The 8,106-nt window shown below is 40.9% G+C and overlaps 1 pseudogene; it reads right to left on the bottom strand.

Annotated features, from left to right (window-relative positions):
- Positions 1-312: 312 nt before the first annotated feature.
- LOC141516032 (non-histone chromosomal protein HMG-17 pseudogene) lies at positions 313-657 on the bottom strand (annotated as a pseudogene).
- Positions 658-8,106: the final 7,449 nt, after the last annotated feature.

Here is an 8,106-nt window from a genome sequence, read left to right as displayed (position 1 = left end):
TTAGAGGAGTCAAGTTGATGCTTATGGCAGACAGGGAAGAAGTACAAATTTTTGAAGTTATCCATTGAGGGTATCAGTGATCTTATCTATGAATCTGGGGTATGTGTGAACCTCCTCTTGGTATTCAAGAGAAGTCCTCTCAAAAACTAGGAGGGGAAAAACACCCCACCTATTTCAACCCAGCTTCTAAAACATCCTATCTGTAACATCTGCCCCATCCCCTCAAAACAACAACAAAGTGTTCTGTGTGCTAACAACATAGCTTTACAAAAAGTAAAACAAAATACTGCATTTTTATAAAACTAGATAAAAAATAGTATTTCAAACTGTACAGTCACCAGAAATACACAGTTATCAAAAATTCACACAATTCACTTGGCATCTCCAGCACCTTCAGCTTTCTGTGCCTGGTCTGTTTTGGCATCTCCATTCTCTGCAGGGTTGTTCCCATCCTTACCGGAGTCAGCCTTTCCCTTTTTCCCTTTGGATAACTTCTCTCCCTTCTTTGCAGGTGCCTTCTTGGGTTTGGCCTCTGGCTTCGGAGGAGCAGGTTTGGTGGACAACTGCGTGGATCTCCTCTGTGGTTCGTCCTTCACCTTGGTCTTGTCCCCCTTAGCATCTCCTTCGTCCTTTCTCTTGGGCATGGCGGCTGTGGCGGCAGAGTCTGGCGCGTGCTGCAGCGGCGGTGGCGGCTGGTCCGGGGGTCGCTCCTGTCTCCTCTTCCTCACACTGCTCGGGCTCCGGGGGGTTTATAAAGTTTTTATAGCGCTGGGAGCCCCGGACTGGTTAGAACCGGATTTCACCTCCCTCCGCCGCTCATTGGCCGATTGATGGATTCTTTCAAGGACTATTTTACCCTCTCATTCTAGGACATTGGGGAAGTTTTCCTTAATAATTTTTAGAAAGATATTGTCCATGCTCCTTTTTTAATTGGTGTTTTCAGGTAGACTAATAATTCATAAATTATCTCTCTTGGATCTATTTTTCCTGTGAGTTACTTTACATTTTTCTCTTAATTTTCCAGTTTTCTGATTTTGTTTGATGAATTCTTGCTGTATTATAGTTATTAGCTTCTTACCCAATTCTAATTTTTAAGGATTTATTTTCTTCAGTTACCCTTTGTATGTCCATTTCCATTTGGCCATTTCTATTTTTAAAGGAGTTATATTCTTTTTCCATTTGGCCAATTCTACTTTTAAAGCTATTGTTTTCTTCGGTCAATTTTTGTGCTTCCTTTTCCAATTTTTCATAATTCTCTTGTAGGATTTTCATTTCTTTTCCTGATTTTTCTTTTACCTTTCTTATTTCATTTTTAAGCTTTTTGAGCTCTTCAAAGATGGCTTTTTGGACTTGAGACTAATTCATAATCCCCTTTGAGGATTCACATGTAGGCACTTGATCACTGCCTTTTTTCTCTTCTGAGATAGTATTTTTGATCTTTCCTTTTGCCATAGTAGCTTTCTATGATTAGAATTCTTTTGGGGGGTTTTGGCTTATTTTAAAAGTTGACCTCTGCTACTGGGACAAAGGGGCTACAATCCCAAGCATTTTTGCTGATCTGATCACTGACCTGTCTGCATTGAGTGGGGGTGTGGGCAACTGGGTGGTGAGGTAGATAAATCACTGAACTTTGAGTCAGGAGGACAGGAGTTCATATCCAGCTTCAGAAAACTGATATTTAATTGCTGCATGACCTTGAACAAGTCACCTGACCTTGGTTACCTCTCCTCCAGGGCATCTCCAGTTGTTTTGATTCATATCTGGCCTTTGCACAGAGATGGCTCAGGAGGAGAAAAGTGATGCTGGTGGTTTAACATAGCTTTCCCTCACTCAAATCCAATTCATGTGCTTGTCATGGCATCACCTCCCTCATGTCATGTTCCTCCTTGAGAATGAAGGACAAACATCATCATCTGAATTGGGGCCTCAGGTGCTGGTGGCTTTGTTTCCTGTGTTAGAGTAACCCAATTTAATCTCTCCAGCATTCTGGGACCTGCAGTCTGCCTTCTGCACTGGGGTTGGGGTCCTCACTACTGGTCTACTGTACCACTGGCCTGCTGAGTCAGGGCCCAGGGTCCTGACTGATCTGCTCTGTGGCTAAAAGCCTCTCATTGGCTTCCCCATTCCCTGCTTGGATTGCACCCCCCCCTTTTATGCAAGTGAGACAGACATTTCCTAAAGTGCCTCCAAGTTATCTTGAGCTGAAAAGTTGTTTTACTCTGTCTTTTAGTGGGTTCTGTCACTTTATAGTCTGTTTAAAGGCTTCATTTCATAGAGGAAACTGAGAAAAGCTCAAGGAATTTCCTAGTTTCTCTCTACCATCTTGGTTCCTATATTATCTGATTTCAATTGACCTTGACATTAACCAGGAATACCAGAGTGGTATTATCCTTGTTCTTCCCCCTAGCATACCCAGTATTCAAGGGAAACTTGATGTTGGCATAGTGGTTAAGCTTGTTCCTCCTAAGGGTTCTCTTCAGAGAGCATTTGGGCTCTTTCAAAGTCAATGTGCCTTGGGTTGCCACAAGGTAGGGGGACATTAAGATTTTCTTCTTGTTGTCACTATATAGACCCTTCAACATCACCTTTTTGTCCTTCAAGGTCTTTGATCTGGCTTCTCTCATGGGGGAAAGAATCACTTCCTTCTTCATCTAGCACAGTCTTTGTAGAAAGTCAAGCAAATTTTTTTTTAATTAATCAGCTAAAGAAAATGTAGTCTATCTTCTTCCTAGAAGAGTATAAATTAAACAATCTTTTTAAGTTTGTCTTATGAAGTCTTCTAGTTTTCTCAATAATATCTAGTGTTTCTTCTCGACATATTAAGATGACTAAAGCAGGAATTTCTCAGTTGTTGGAGTGCTGACTTGACAATCTAAACTTCTAAAGGCCTCTGGTTAGATCCATGATTTTTGCAGACTGTATTTTAAGGAGGCAATGTAGTTCCTAGGACTGTAATAGAAATGAAATGTGACCCATACTCCCCTAGCCATGTGAACTTGGGCAAGTCAATTCCTTTTTCAGGAGCTCAAGTTTTTCTTCTGTAAAATTAAGAATTAGTTATCCTCTTCCAACTCTATGTCCTTACATTTTCCTAATTTCCCTTAACTACAACAGCCTTTCTTTTCTTATCAACCTAAATTTCCTTTATTATAGGACCAAATTATTCCTTCCCCCTCTCTTCTCCCCTCTAATTCAACAAGAACTTACTGAATGCCTACTATGGGCCATTCAATTCTTCAGTTCCTATCTATTCTTGAGAGATGAGTCAGTCATGAGTGGTCAGCACTTTTGAGGACAACAAATCTCCATGGATTTTATTTCTGCACTCTCCAAGCTGGGGAGCATCTGGGTCTAGTTCAAGGTTGTCTGGTGATCAAGGGAGACTGCATCAATGCTCAGAGGTCTTTCTACATCTTGGAGGACACAAATAGATCATGGGATCATCTAAGAAAAAGAATAAATAAAATTCATCTTTCTTTTTTCTAAAGAAAGAGGGGACACTTCTAAAGAACCTGCACCTTGATCCCTGGGAGCACTCATTGTCTCTTTTTCTGTCACTGTTCCTCTCTGGTTCTCTCTCTCTCTCTCTCTCTCTCTCTCTCTCTCTCTCTCTCTCTCTCTCTCTCTCTCTCTCTCAGACCAGCCGTGAGAAAAATTGGCTTCCCTTCAGCAGATAAAGTACATTTCAGGCTTGTTACAGTTGCCGGGGGCAACTAGTCTCCCAAATCTTTTAAAATTTATTTATCTAATTAAAAATCCTTCAGCAGTACTCTGCATGGAAGATACAATATCTCATTCCCCATGCAGAATGCCAGACTAAGCATTCCCTTCCTTCTAAGGGCCCTCTGGAGAATTCATGGGCCAGGGCTATCCCCAGAACCTCTCTTTCAAGTATTTGTTTCAGGGAAAACCAGAAAAGGAAGGAAGGAATGGAGAAGTGAGAGGGGAAGTAAAGGATAAAAAGAAAGTAGGAAAAGAAATGAAGAAGAGATGAGGGGAGAGGAGGGAAAGACAAAAAGAGGAGGGAAGGAAAGGAGAGGACAGAAGAGGGAAAGAGAGGGGAGAAGGAAAGAAAAGGAGGGGAGAAAAGAAATGAAAGAAAAGCAGAGAGATGGGGAGAGGAAAGGAGAAAAGAGAATAAGGAAGGGGGGAGAAGAGGAGAGGGTTAAGAGGAAGAGGAGAGGGGAGGGGAGGGCAGGGGAGGGGAAAGGGACAAAAGGAGGAGAGGGGAGGGGACAGGAGGTTGTGTGGCAGGTTGCTGAATGGAGTTGGCAATCACCAGTAAGCAGCCAGACACATTTCCCATCGAAACAAACCTGTCGTTCAGAGAACAATTTTTAATTAACTCCATATCTCATGTGTCGGGGAACGTGAGCAAACTTCCTTATGACTTCACTTTCGAATCAAGAGTACATCACAGTTTACTTTCCAAGAATAGAATCAGGAGATGGCTGGGAGAGAGGCAGGGTTGCTAAAAATGAATTTGCAGCCAAGTGCAAAACAAGGCTACTAAGGGGGGCTGGGGGAAAGAAAAACCACAACCTACCCACAAACCAGAACCCAATGGGTGTCTGTCTGTCTGTTACTGTGTCTAAGTGTAAGACTTGGGGAGTTTTACACACCTCTCTACCTCCCACCCCCATTGATAGGACACCAGAGGCCAGCCAATATTAGAAGATGAGCAAGCACTGACCAGCACCTCCCTGCCTAGCAAGAGACAAAATGAATCCTTCTATGGAAATTGATGACTCATGCTCCTCCAAGGCCACATGGTCCCATGATCTTGTCAAAGCCCAGACATGACATAGTCAAAGTCATAGGAAGAAGTGAGCAAAGCTGTCATTTGGGAAGTATTTGTTTATGCCTCCCACCGGGTCATCTCTTGGGCTTCCTGCTGACACCCTCACTGCCACCACCCACCTTCAGCCCCTCTGACCATGGGCACCCCCATTTCCCCTATCCCAAGGCAGAACCTTAGCCCTACCATTCCTGGAGAAATCATAGGATTAGAGAATGTAGAACTTGAAGAAATTTCAAAATCATCAAGATAATTAATCTTTTTTTGTGTGTGCTCTGGACTCCTTTGGCAAAAGGAAATGTTCAAAAGCATGAGATGAAGAAGCCAATGACCACTAATCCTTCCAATTCCAAATTCTATGTTAAGAGACATTTCCAATACTGTGTCTATAGAGACAACAGTTTTAAATAAGTGCCTCCAAATAGGTGAGCAAACATTTATTCAGCACTTACTATGTTCCAGGAATCATGGTAGGCACAAAGAAAGGGCAAAAAAATGAATAGTTCCTAAGTTCATGAAAGTATAATTGGTCCAGAAAGACACCTAGGAGGATCGAGAAGATCATCAAAGGATCATTTATGTCTCAGGTAGCACCTGAGCTGAACGTGGAAGGAACCAAATGATTCTAAGATTCTAATCATTTCTTCATCATCCACCAGAGTATCTGGAACTAGGAAGAAACCTGGAGATAATCTAGTCCAATCTCTTTATTTTTCAGTTAAAGAAACTGAGGTCCAAAGAAGGAAACTTGCCCCAAGGTGGAAAACATAATAGTAAAGAGTTGACCTGGGACTCAAATCCATGCTCTTCCCAACATTCAAGCATTCTCTGAAACATAATTGCTATCTCAACTGCACTCTTCTTTTTCTTCCTGAAATGGGAAGAAACATCATTTTGGCTTCCCAAATAACCCTATCATGGAAATTCTTAGCACCCCTGGGATCACTGACTTGATTCATCTTTAGCAAATGTAAAATTTAAATGATTATTTCATAAGGAGTAACTTTTTTTCTTAACTATCTCTTTCAAAGCAAAAACTCAAGAGTATCCCAAAGGTCAGGAAACCTGTGGCACAAGGTAAACTTCAGATCTGGGACCAGGAATTTTTGCACTTGAGGCAAACACCACTATTCTGACCTGAAGTGAAGTGGCCTGAAGCTGTCCTGCAAGGGAAGTTTCCTATTTTAACTAATTATTCTCACAAACTAGGTGTTCAGCTGTCTTCTACCTGCTGGTGTAGTGACTTCAAGTGCAATCACTAACAGATCTCAAAATTCAGTTACATTTCTGCTGAGCATTTAAGGGCCAGTGCCCAGATGTCTTCATAAACACCTTGGAAAACAGAAAATATTTTATCCTATGAGAGAAAGGAACCAAAAGAATGTAACAATTCTTTCTCTGTTGCTTCTTCTTGTTGTGTTTTTAAAGGTGAAACCACTTTTGAAGTCAGAAATATCAACTTCCTAGGCCTTAGGGAGAAGAGACTGTGAACTAAATCATTGCTGCTCACACTTTTTCTTTAACCAACAAATATAAAAATGAAATAATTTCAATTATTCCCAGTTGGTTACTCAAAATTCATTTGGAATAAATAGAAAAGGTGTGACAGGAGGAGTAGATTGTGAGAAGGGAAGTCCCCAAGTCTCAAAGTGAAGGTTCTTGTTACAACAAGCTGCATAGCATCCTATTCTGAGTAAAACACTATACCTGAGACTCACCTCAAAAAATGGATGTAGATGGTCTCTGAATTTATGGGAGCCTTTGATTGCATACTGAAGTCACAAATTGAGGAGAGTGGAGGGAAGTAATGGAAGGCAGTTTTGCTCCCTTTGGCCCCTAGAAGTTCCAAAAGGGCAGTTCTGGGTTGGGTGAGTCAAGGTCAAGAGAAACCAAACAAGAAAATGTTTAGAGTGAATGGTCCTAGGATTTCTCTCTTTGTTTAGACTTTTTATTTCAGGTGTTCTACTCTTTGTGTATCCATTTGGGGTTTTCTTGGCAGAGGTACTGGAGTGGTTTGCCATTCTCTTCCCCAGCTCATTTTACAGATGAGGAAATTCAGGCAAAGTCAAATGACTTGTCCAGCATCATACACATATAGTGTCTGAGGCCAGATTTCAACTAGGGAAGAATTTCCTGACTCCAGGACCAGCACTCTATTCTCTGTATCATCTAACTGTCCCAGTATCTCTCTTACTATTTTATTTTATTTGTACAAGGCTGGTTGTCTTCTGGAGATAATACAGAGTAACAGAAGGAAGTGCTTGGAGTCAAGAAGACCTGAGTTCAAAAGCCCCTTAGATACCCCCTCAGTTCAAAAGCAATCCCTCAATTTCCACTGCTTTAAAATGGGAGTACTATAGCACCTACCTAAAATATTGTTGTGAGGGGCGGCTAGGTGGCCTTGGAGTCAGGAGTACCTGGGTTCAAATCTGGTCTCAGACACTTAATAATTACCTAGCTGTGTGGCCTTGGGCAAGCCACTTAACCCCATTTGCCTTGCAAAAAAAACCTAAAAAAATAAAATATTGTTGTGGAAATCAAATGAGATAAAGAATATAAAGTATTTTATAACTCTTAAAGTGCTATTGTTATTTTCTACATAGCCTTCACAGCAATCCAACGAGAACCTTGAATTATAACAAATACTCAACAATGTTGTGATGAACAAAAGCAACCAAGAGCAAGACAGAGACAGAGACAGAGACAGAGACAGAGACAGAGACAGAGGGAGGGAGGGAGAGAGAGAGAGAGAGAGAGAGAGAGAACATTGATTCAACATCCAGTAAATTCCCACCCTAAGGAGACAGTCATTATACAGAAAAATCACTCATACTCAAAACTCCCTGGGTGATCTCAGGCTCAGAATCTGAAGAAACTAGTAAAAAAAAATGACTATGATTTTCTCTCCTTAGGCTTTACCTCATCAGGACCTGAAATATTTGGTATCCTCACCAAAAACATAGTCCCCATTCCAACAACAATAACACTTTCTAATATTTGCTTACAATGCAAACTTTTCTGATACTTCTATCCTGGATATTATTTTTCTCATTTAACAAATAAGGAAACTGAAGCTGTTATAGGACTTTCTTGACTATGCAACAATTGCTGGTAGGTCTAAGATTAGTATTCTTTATAAATATGTGTATGAACACATATGTCATATATATACTTTTTATATATGCATATACATACACACACACACACATATATATATATATATATGTTTATTTCATTTTATAGTCCCGACTCTGACTTAGACTCACATTGTCTGATTCAGGCAGTGAGGAATAGAGGAAAGGGCCCCT

The sequence above is a fragment of the Macrotis lagotis genome, chromosome 1 (assembly GCF_037893015.1).
Source record: "Macrotis lagotis isolate mMagLag1 chromosome 1, bilby.v1.9.chrom.fasta, whole genome shotgun sequence".
Lineage (NCBI taxonomy): Eukaryota > Metazoa > Chordata > Mammalia > Peramelemorphia > Peramelidae > Macrotis > Macrotis lagotis.
Note: the sequence above shows the minus strand (reverse complement) of the source record. Positions and strands in the feature narration are given on the sequence as shown.